Source organism: Pituophis catenifer, unplaced genomic scaffold, assembly GCF_029215685.1.
Source record: "Pituophis catenifer annectens isolate HBS135680 unplaced genomic scaffold, rPitCat1.0.hap2 SCAF_3, whole genome shotgun sequence".
In the NCBI taxonomy this organism is placed as follows: domain Eukaryota; kingdom Metazoa; phylum Chordata; class Lepidosauria; order Squamata; family Colubridae; genus Pituophis; species Pituophis catenifer.
Genome location: NW_027256883.1, coordinates 71,213,158 through 71,223,884, shown reverse-complemented (window position 1 = coordinate 71,223,884; position 10,727 = coordinate 71,213,158).

Sequence of the window (10,727 nt, the reverse complement as noted above, 5' to 3'; positions counted from 1 at the left end):
ACTCCAAGGTCCCTTCCAACTCTTATTCTGTTATCGGTTAAACATATAAGAAAATCTGATGAAAACCTAGTGTTTTCTTGCCAGAATACCTAACAGATGTTTACTGGCAACAAAGAAGAGCAAAACTGGTTTATCTATGTGTTTTCCCTCTGAACAACAGTCACTGGGAACAACTGTGAGAGAGAGTTATTGTACTTGTGAATTTCTCATGGGCATCTGATAAGCTATTGGGAAACACAAATGCTGTTTCATCTTTTATTCTAAACTTTTTCATATATAGCACACAAATGTACAGCCATACGATGGGTGTGAAGGTCACTTTTTTTTTCTTTTATTCAGATTTATATGCCGCCCTTCTCCCGTAGGACTCGGGGCGGCTCACAACAATAAAACAACCCGACAATAGATAAAGATTAAATAATATTAAAAACCAATTTAAAATCCCCAAATCCCAAGTTAAAATCGACGGCAGATCAGGGAAGTTGCTGAAAGTAGGTCAGCGCAGAAGGTGCGGAGGTCGGGGGCCGTCCGGAGCCCGGTGGGCAACCCATTCCAGAGGGTCAGTGCAACCACAGAGAACGCCCTCATCCTGGGGACCGCCAGCCGACAGTGTCTAACCAAGGGGACCCGGAGGAGGGCAGCCCTATGTGAGTGCACTGGGCGGTAGGAGGCAGGTAGGAGGTGATCCTGCAAATACCCCAGGCCCAAAGCTTTTCTTTGTAGGGGTCCCTAGCAGGTTTCCAAATGTCACAAAAAGTGATAAAAAATTATTTTTTGCGACACAATACAGTTTGTAAACACAGTTTTGCATATGTTAAGCAAAGCAACAGAAGTAAACACATAATGTCAGTGTCTCCTGGTTTAACAGATATAATATTGTGAAACTGCTGCAGGGACGAACCATTACTCAACATTTCAGATCCAGGGTGTTCTTTTATGTGCAATGTGGAACCACAAAAAATCTATTCTCCAGCTTTTCTCTTTAAAGTTATCAAATACAAGAAGAAAAAGCCTATTGCATGTAAAATATTTGCAGCAAAGGAAATGTTGGTTGATGCACCTGTTAAGAGGCATTACACGTGCCAAAATTTTCACTTTTCCTAGCACAGCCACTTAGCCACATCCAAAACACAAATGCAGCCAGACTTTTGGTGGCGCAATATTGGAAGAAGGAAGAATTACCTACTATTGAAGAATGGACATTAAAAGTAGCTAACCTGGCGGAGATGGCTAAAATCTCTGCATATTTGAAGGATCGTTCGAATGAAAGATATGTATTGGAATGGAGAAGATGGATTGACTATATACAAAACAAATATGGGACTAAAAAGTTGAAAATAGCTTATGAATGAAATATTTAGATGATTTTTCTTCTTATTCTGATATTTTGGTACCTATGGGGGAGTTAAAGAGTAAGGGGGAGTTAAGAGTTTATAGTTAGTTTGTTTATGTTAGATTATGTTTGTTAAATGCAATACCCTGTATTTTGCTCTGGGAAGTCGGGGGGGGGGAGGGAGAAGGGAATGGGTGGGGGGAGGGAGGGGGGGAAATCTGTTTGTAAAACATTCTAAAACTTTTCAATAAAAAAAACAAAAAAAACAAAACAAAACACAAATGCCACAATGAAAGAAAACTTAAGATTCCCATAAGATTTGTGAATGGTTTTATATGCAACTATTAAATGATACAACCATTCTCTCCTTCAAATACCTTTGACGCTGCAGCCCACTTAAGTTGAGATCTACTTGTCAATTGAAATTCTGTTGCTAAGATGCATAACAATGTTCATGTTTTCTATCTTTTTGACCTAAGGGCTGTGCGGGTATGGTAATAATGCTCTAACAACTCCCAAAGTCACAGGAAATTTAGGGTGACTTTTATGGGGCAACTCCTCAACCCCTTCCCAAAGAAAATGACCCCCAAAGGTTGAACCTTAGCATTTTGTGGCACTCTGGAGAGACTGCAGATTGAGCAGTGAAAGGCTTTATACAAACTCTGCATTGCTCATTTCTGAGTTAATGATTCCCAGAGCAATTATGTGTATAGAGCAGTGGTGGGTTGCCCCCAGTTCGGACCGGTTCACAAGAACTGGTAGGTGAAACCGTTGAGAAGCCCCGCGTACCACCCCGGATGTCGTCATTGGCGATCTGCGCATGTGATCCGTTGTGAACCGGTAGTAAAGGTAAGTAGAACCCACCCTTGGTATAGAGGCATATAAATGCTGAACTTTTAATGTTGAGCTGGAATATGTTCGCCCTCAGTTGAGGGGGGGAGAAATTGTCCCTATTAGAACGGGTTCACAATTTGGGTGTCCTCCTAGACTCACAGCTAAGATTAGAGCAACATCTGACAGCTGTGGCTAGGGGGACCTTTGCACAGGTTCGCCTGGTGCACCAATTGCGACCCTACTTGGACCGGGAGGCTCTCCTCATGGTCACTCATGCCCTTGTCACCTCATGGTTAGATTATTGCAACACGCTCTACATGGGGCTACCCTTGAAAAGTGTTCAGAGACTACAGTTGGTCTAGAACGCAGCCGCACGAGCAGTCATGGGTGCACCTAGGTACACCCACATTACACCAATTCTCCACGAGCTGCACTGGCTCCCTATTAGTTTCCCGTCACAATTCAAGGTGTTGGTTATTACCTTTAAAGCCCTACATGGCTCAAGGCCAGGGTATCTTCAAGACCGCCTTCTACCACATAACTCCCAACGACCGGTAAGATTCCACAGAGTTGGTCTCCTCCCATCAGCTAAACAATGCTGACTGGCAGGCCCGCAGGGGAGGGCCTTGTCTGTGTCTGCCCCAGCTCTCTGGAACCAGTTACCTCCTGAGGTCCGGACCATCCCCACTCTATTGGCCTTCCGAAAAGCGGTGAAGACCTGGCTTTTCCAGCAGGCCTGGGGCCGTTGATCTCGCTCTTGCAATCCGGCGAGATCCGGCCATGAATGGTGTGAATGAGTTTTAATGTTTTTAATGTTTTTAATTTTTAAATGTTTCTTATAATGATTTTAAATGCATTGTGAGCCACCCTGAGTCTTCGGAGAGGGGCGGCATACAAACTGAATTAATAAATAATAAATAAATATCTTCAGAGTGTGGTTAAAAAAAAAGCAAGATGGTGGACAATATGGTGTGACCATAACTTCAATCAACCCATTGAAGACGCTTTTATTTCATCAAGCTGGCCTCGCCTAAATCTTCTCCCTTTTAAGTGTAAATTCTAAATTTTTAATGTATTTTAAAATATGGGTATCTTAAATTATGGGTATTAATTCAGCCAAATTTATTTAATTCATTTTATTCGATTTTAATTTTGTATATCTATGTGTTTTATTTCATGGCTGTGCACCGCCCTGAGTCCTTCGGGAGTAGGGTGGTATAGAAATTCAATAATAAATAAATAAATAAATAAATAAATAAATAAATAAATAAATAAATAAATAAATAAAAATACCCTACTTTGAAATGCAACCTTTGAGAAAGAACAACAGATTGTGAAGTAGCGATAGCATTTTAGGCTTATATATCACCCTATAGTGCTTTACAGCAGTTTCTGGCAGTTTACAATGTGAGCATTATTTGCACGTTGGCCCCAACAATATGGGTCCTCATTTTACCAGCCTCGGAAGGATGGAAGGCTGAGTCAACCTTGAGCCCCCTCAGGATCGAACTCCAGGCTGTGGGCAGAGTTTGCCTGCAATACTGCACTTTAATCATTATACTACCACAGTTCATTATTCCAATTTAATCCAGTCCTCCAATGAAAGAAGAATTTTACTCTGTGCTAATGGGAGGAGGGAGGAGGGCAAACTTCCCTAAGGGAAAGTCTGATTGGTTTCAATAGGTCACTCCCTCTTGAATATATCTCTGAGACAGAGATTTCATATATACAATGGCAACATCAAATATTCCTGTGCATCATGTACAAAGCATCTCTGCCAAACACAGTATGTTGTTAATCCACGTCAATTGGATCATGAATTGAAGCGCTTATAATTTAATCCGACAGCACAAATCAAGATTAAGAACCGCAGCTGCACAAATGCCCAATTGGGCACAAAATGGGAGCTGTTTGCTAAGAAGAAAGAAGCAGATGCTGGATTAATAAGGTCTACAGTAACATATCAATTTCCTCAAAAAGAAAAGAACAGTCTGCTCCCTTGATCCTTTTCTCAGCCATTATTTTCATCACCCCTAATCAGATTACTATTACCAAAACTCTCATATTCCAATATGTGAGAACAGTTTTCATATTCTGAACCCTAAAATATTATATTGGATAACAACAACAACAACAAAAATATGGAAGAATGAGTAGAAATATCATTCCTACTCAGTAGTGACATGTTTATTTCATGATTTATTTTGCAGTTATTTCCAAAGAATTATTAGGGAAGAAATTCTATTAGAAACATATTTCTATGTTTCCCAAGGCAATGCTTCTAGCACAGAGAAGTTTTAAAGCAGCAGCAGACAATTTATCCACCTCTCCTTGAAACCTAATAATCCACACAGATTTTGTACTCTGATTGATATAGTCCAACAACACCTCTCCATCAACCACTACTCTAGTTCTTTCACTGGCTTCAAAATGGCAAATGCTACAGGAGGGATCAAAGCCCTGCCTCTTTTTACATACACAGGAATTAAAAAGTAGTAGGGCTGTGATTGATCCGCCATTTTGATGCAATACTTCAGATTGCCCTGAAAATTCTGCCACTTTCTTATAGCAATAGCACTTAGACTTATATACCAGTTCACAGTGTTTTACAGCCCTCTCTAAGCAGTTTACAGAGTCATCATATTGCTCCCAACAATCTGGGTCCCCATTTTACCAACCTCAGAAGGATGGAAGGTTGAGTCAACCTTGAGCCTGGTGAGATTCAAACTGCCAAATTGCAGCAGAAGTAGCCTGCAGTACTGCATTCTAACCACTGCGCCACCACGGCTCTTATAAATCCATGGCTGCTATACTGATGGATTATTACCAAGGTAATCTGCTTTATTGGCACATGAAGATCTGGAAATCTACTTAATAGAAATATTTGTGTGGGTTTTTGTAAACACTTTTTAATAAACAGAAGTTTATTAAACCTTTATGCCTATCACAGACTATCATAGATTTCCTGCCAGTCTATAGAAAGACTCACAGAAACATGACCAAAACTTGAATTGGGATAGGTCCTCCAGATCCTGACTTGATACATTAGAACAATAATCCTGTTGTTTTATGCCTATAACTAAGTCCCACTGAATAAGTAAGCATAATCACAACCAGATTTTAGATATATCCGAAATACACAGTGAACTTACATTTCCTGTATAAACACGCCTACCTGCTATTCAACTAGAGAAGAAACAAATCCAGAAATTCCCCATTTCTTACCCCTTTCCATGCATTCCAAGGATGTCCACACAACTTTGCTTCCTCTACCCAATTTTTCTTCCCTGTGAGGATATGTTCATGGTGGAACATGAGCAAGGTTTTCATTCAGAGTTCAGAGGCTGATGGTCATGCACCTGTCATTTTGCAGAAGGAAGGTTAGCTTCATCTCATCACTAAGTTATGGATTGTTTTTACAGGACACATTTTAAACTGCATCAAGGATGACATTCCTTCGTCTCCGCGAAAGGATGTAGAGCTAATTGGCCCCAGGAGATTGTTAGGGTGAGCGGTATGTCAGTATGTGAAATAGAAAAGCTTTTTCGGGCAGCTCTTTTCAAAATGAAAAGCTTTCTGGTGGTTTTCCTACTACATCATCTTACATCTTTTCAAACCAAAATTCCATCTTGACTAGTGGCCATCCATCTTCTTCACTGATTTAATCTCTATGGAAGTTATAAAGTTTATCCTCTAAAAATGATATAATGGATGAAGTTTAATCTACAAGATTCTACAAGCGTGTTTTCTCTCTCTCTCTCTCTCTCTCTCTCTCTCTCTCTCTCTCTCTCTCTCTCTCTCTCTCTCTCTCTCTCTCTCTCTCTCTCTCTCTCTCTCTCTCTCTCTCTCTCTCTCTCTCTGCCTCTCCCTCTCCCTCTCTCCCTCTAAAGAAATTAGAACCACATATTTTTGTTCTCATCTGTGGGTCTTTTTCCTCTCAGTTTCTAATACAAGGACACAGATATATATAAAAAAAGTTTGATAGTGTAACAAGCAAATGAAAGAAGCAATGCATAACTCTGGTTTCTACGGTGGCATTCTGAAGTTTGAAAATTAAAATGTTTGTAACATTTTAATAGTCCATTTCACTTCCCTCCACCCTAACCTAAATATGAAGCAATTGTAAGGGGAAACATCTGGTTTCATTTTTCTTTTCCCCGTTGCTATTTCTATCTGACAAAACGGTAGTGCCTGCCAGTTTTCCCTAGTAAAATTAGATGTTGTGCCAGCTCCTTTCTAAGGCCTAAACTTTTAGTGTGAGGTAAAAGAGTTCTTATCTTCACAATAGTGTTCAAATGAGTATTTCCAGACATGGCTTTGGATTCTTACAGGAAGCAAACTGAGTTACCTACTACTCAGTTGATGGTATCACTGGGGACTTTCCATCATGACAGGTCCTGGCTTCTTTCTGCTGTGATGGAAATGTTTGCTGCAGTTACAATAGTCTGTCTTGGCCCGGTCCACCATGGTAGACATTTTATGACAGAGTAAGCTTTCTTACCAGCATTACCAGTAGTCCTTACAACCATTCGTTTAGTGGCCATTCAAAGATCCAACAGCATTCAAAAAAAATGACTTATGATCGTTTTTCACATTTATGACCATTGCAGCATCCTCATGGTCAGGTGATCAAATTTGGACACTTGGCAATTGGCATGTACAGTATTTATGAGAGCTGCAGTGTTTCAGGGTCACCTTTTGTGATCACCTTTTGAGACCTTCTGATGAAGAAAGTCATGGGGGAGCCAGATTCACTTAACAACCATGTTACTAACTTAACAACTGCAGGGATTCACTTGGCAAGAAAGGTCATAAAATGGGGCAAAACTGACTTAGCAACTGTCTCGCTTAGCAACAGAAACTTTGGGCTTAATTGTGGTTGTAAGTCGAGGGCCACCTATACTGTATATTGAAATATCTTCTAGAATTTTTCAAATTCCAAAATGTACCACATCAGTTCCAAGAGGTGGAAAAACTATGTAGCATATATGTATAGAAAATACGTCTGCCTACTAACACACGCATCTGACAAAGTAGCCTTCAAAAATTTTAGTCATAATAAGTGTGCCATTATTCGTTGTTGCTTTCATTCCTTGGATAATGTATCTTACACTAGATATATATAGGCATATTTACCTACACCTCAAGCAAGTATGAATCAATTGTGTGCCAATGCTCCAATCCAGTCAATAGTCCTTCTATTCCTTCAGCATCAAAACAGAAAAGTGAATGGAAACAAAAATCATGCCATTTTTACTCCTTGAGATTCTCTCTTTCTCTCTTCTCTTTCTCCCCATTTTTCCCAGAAATTAAAAAGAAAGAGGCTGGTGAATAGAGAGACAAAAAGGCATCTGCTACTCTTTGATCTATTGTAGAAGTAACAGAAAGATAGGATCAAAGAAGGTACTGAATGAATAAAACATCTTAATTAAACATAGCCCTAAAACAATTGACACAAAAATGTTATGAATGTTAACATTTGAAAATATAATCATCATTCTCTGAAATACCAAAAGGGTGATAGATTCCCATTCTAGCCCTTTGTCAAGGATGTTGTAATTCTGATTTATGTATTGGGGATAGTGTTGGGAGTATAGTGGGAGGGGAAAGTTGACCTTGATATCTGTGGCTCCTTCAAACTCTGAGATCTGGTGATAGCGCATCTCTCTATGCTATACTCTAGTCACCATGGAACTAGTTACTTCTGATGTATAAGAAGAAAAGGAGTATTAAATTAATTGTCTCATAGATTTCTCTATCTATATCTCTATATCTCTATCGCTATCTCTGATTGTTTCAGCTAATAGTATATAAAGAATAAAGGCTTGAGCAATTAAATTGGCAAGGGTCTGAGTCTCCCTGCTATGATAAAATACATTCTTTTTAAAATACATTAATTATTCATACACTACAATCCCTATTTTTAAATTAGTGTATGTCTATTTCATGCACTTCGGCATCTTATCTTCTCTGAACATAATTTTCCTCTTTAATATAAATGGATATCCTAAAGGAAAATTCAATAGACACAGTTTCCCGGTGTGTAATTCCCATCTCCTCCCCTCTCCCTCAAAATTATTTTTCCCTTATTCTTTTCCTGCATTTTTGGCTAGGCATTGTGAAGTGGTGGCTTTGTAATTCAAGAGGGTAGTTAAATAAGGGACATAGAGAAATACATGATCATATCAGGAGCCTGGTGGTGCAGTGGACTAAACTACTGTTAAAGTAGTATTTATGTGCCAGCTGCCTGCAATTACTGCGAGTTCAATTCTCACCAGGCTCAAGGTTGACTCAGCCTTCCATCCTTCCGAGGTAGGTAAAATGAGGACCCGGTTTGTGAGGGCAATAAGCTGACTTTGTATAAAATAGAACACCGCTTAGGGGGGCCAAAAACCCTACTAAGCAGGTATATACAAAAGTATGAAGGCTATTGCTTAAAAGCATTGTAAGCCACCCTGAGTCTCCGGAGAAGGGCGGCATATAAATCAAACTAAATCAAACTAATAAATATCTGATATCAAGGTTACATAGATGCACTCTTCCTGAACTTCTGGGAAGAAGTCTCTTTCTTTGCAACTATAAATAGTGACATAGTTGAAAAATCAGGACTTGTAAAGAATTTGTTTAAGATGATACGGACTGTGAAAGTGATAAGATATTATTAAAATACTGTATCTGTGCACACAATTATTGTCTGTGTTGTCATAAACTGAGAATATCTGGATAATGATGTACTTTTATTTGTCTTCTGGTAGGTTTTTGTGTAATAAAACAGCTTGATTTTCTGATATTTTTATTCTGGGTAATTTGCTTTTTTCACTTATTTATGTGAAGACTTCTATTTTATTTATGTGAACATTTCTATTTTATTTATATTGCATAAGAAGATATGATTTACCCATATAAAGGGTTCCATCAGAATTTACACTCTGTGAAAAAAAAAATTAAGGTGTGGTAGAAAAAACTGTTTTACTGAAGCGAGGCATCATTGGGGGGGGGGGGAAAGATTGAAAAGCACTTTTAGAATGTCCAAGTAGGCAAAAATGGGTTCAAATTATTATTCAAACTGGACTTATTGGAAGATCTGCTACTAACTTACTAAGAGCAAGAAGACAAGAGAACATCAAAGCCAGGGAGATATGAAATGTATATGTATCAGCTCTAGATACAGTAAAATATAGTACGACAAGCACTTTTGTCTACATCAGAGATGTTCAACCTTAGCAACTTTTAAGACTTGTGGACTTCAACTCCCAGAATTTCTCAGCCATGCTGCCTTGGAAATTCGGGGAGTTGAAGTCCACAAGTCTTAAAGTTGCCATGGTTTGGCACTCTTGGTCTACATCAAACTTCAGAGATTTTCATAAGTCAATTGCAAACAGCAATGATTCTCAATACATTCATTCAATCAATCAATCAATCAATCAATCAGAATAGAGCTGGAAGGGACCTTGGAGGTCTTCTAGTCCAACCCCCTACTCAATATACCATTTCAGACAACTGACTGTCCAGTCTTTTCTTAAACACATCTAGTGATGAAGCATCCACAATTTCTGATAGCAAACTGCACCACTGGTTAATTGTTATCATTGTTAGGAAGTTTCTCCTTAATTCTCTCCTTGATTAATTTCCATCCATTGTTTCTTATCCTGCCCTCTGGTGCTTTGGAAAATAAATTAATCCCCTCCTCTTTATGGCAGCCTCTCAAATACTGGAATACTGCTAACAAGTCCACTAGTACTTTTTTCTGTAGACTAGCCAAACCCAAATCCCGCAACCGTTCTTCATATGTTTTAGTCTCAGGCCTTTAATCATCTTAGTTGCTCTTCTTTGTACTTTTTCCAAAGACTCAACATCTTTTTTGTATTGTGGTGACAAAAACTGGATGCAGTATTCCAACTGTGGTCTTACTAAGGATTTATAAAGTGGTACTAATACTTCACGTGATTTTAATTCTATGCCTCTGTTTATACAACCAAGGATTGTATTAGCTTTTTTGGCTGCTGGCTCATATTTAAGTGATCGTCCACTAGGACTCCAAGGTCCCGCTCACTGTTTTTGAGCCAGGTTTCCCCTAATCTGTACTTGTACCTTTGGTTTTTCTTGCCTAAGTGTAAAACCTTGCCTTTCTCCCCATTAAATTTCATTTTGTTGGATAGGGCCCATTGTTCAAGCCTGTTAAGATCTTTTTGGATCCTGAGCTGGGATGTTGGCTATTTCTGCCAGCTTAGTGTCATCTGCAAATTTGATGAGTACCCCTTCTATTCCCTCATCATTTATAAAGATATTGAAGAGTACCGGGCCTAAGACAAAACCTTGTAGTACCCCACTGTTTATTTCCCTCCATATAGATGTAGTATCATTAAGGACAGATGTAGTATCATTGAGTACAGTTTGTCAGTTACAAATCCATCTGGTGATGATACTGTCTATCCCACATTTTTCTAGCTTACCAAGAAGTAGATTGTGGTCTACTTTGTCAAATGCTTTGCTGATGTATACATAGTATACTATGTCCACAGCATTTCGCTGGTCTACTAGTTTAGTCACTTTGTCAAAG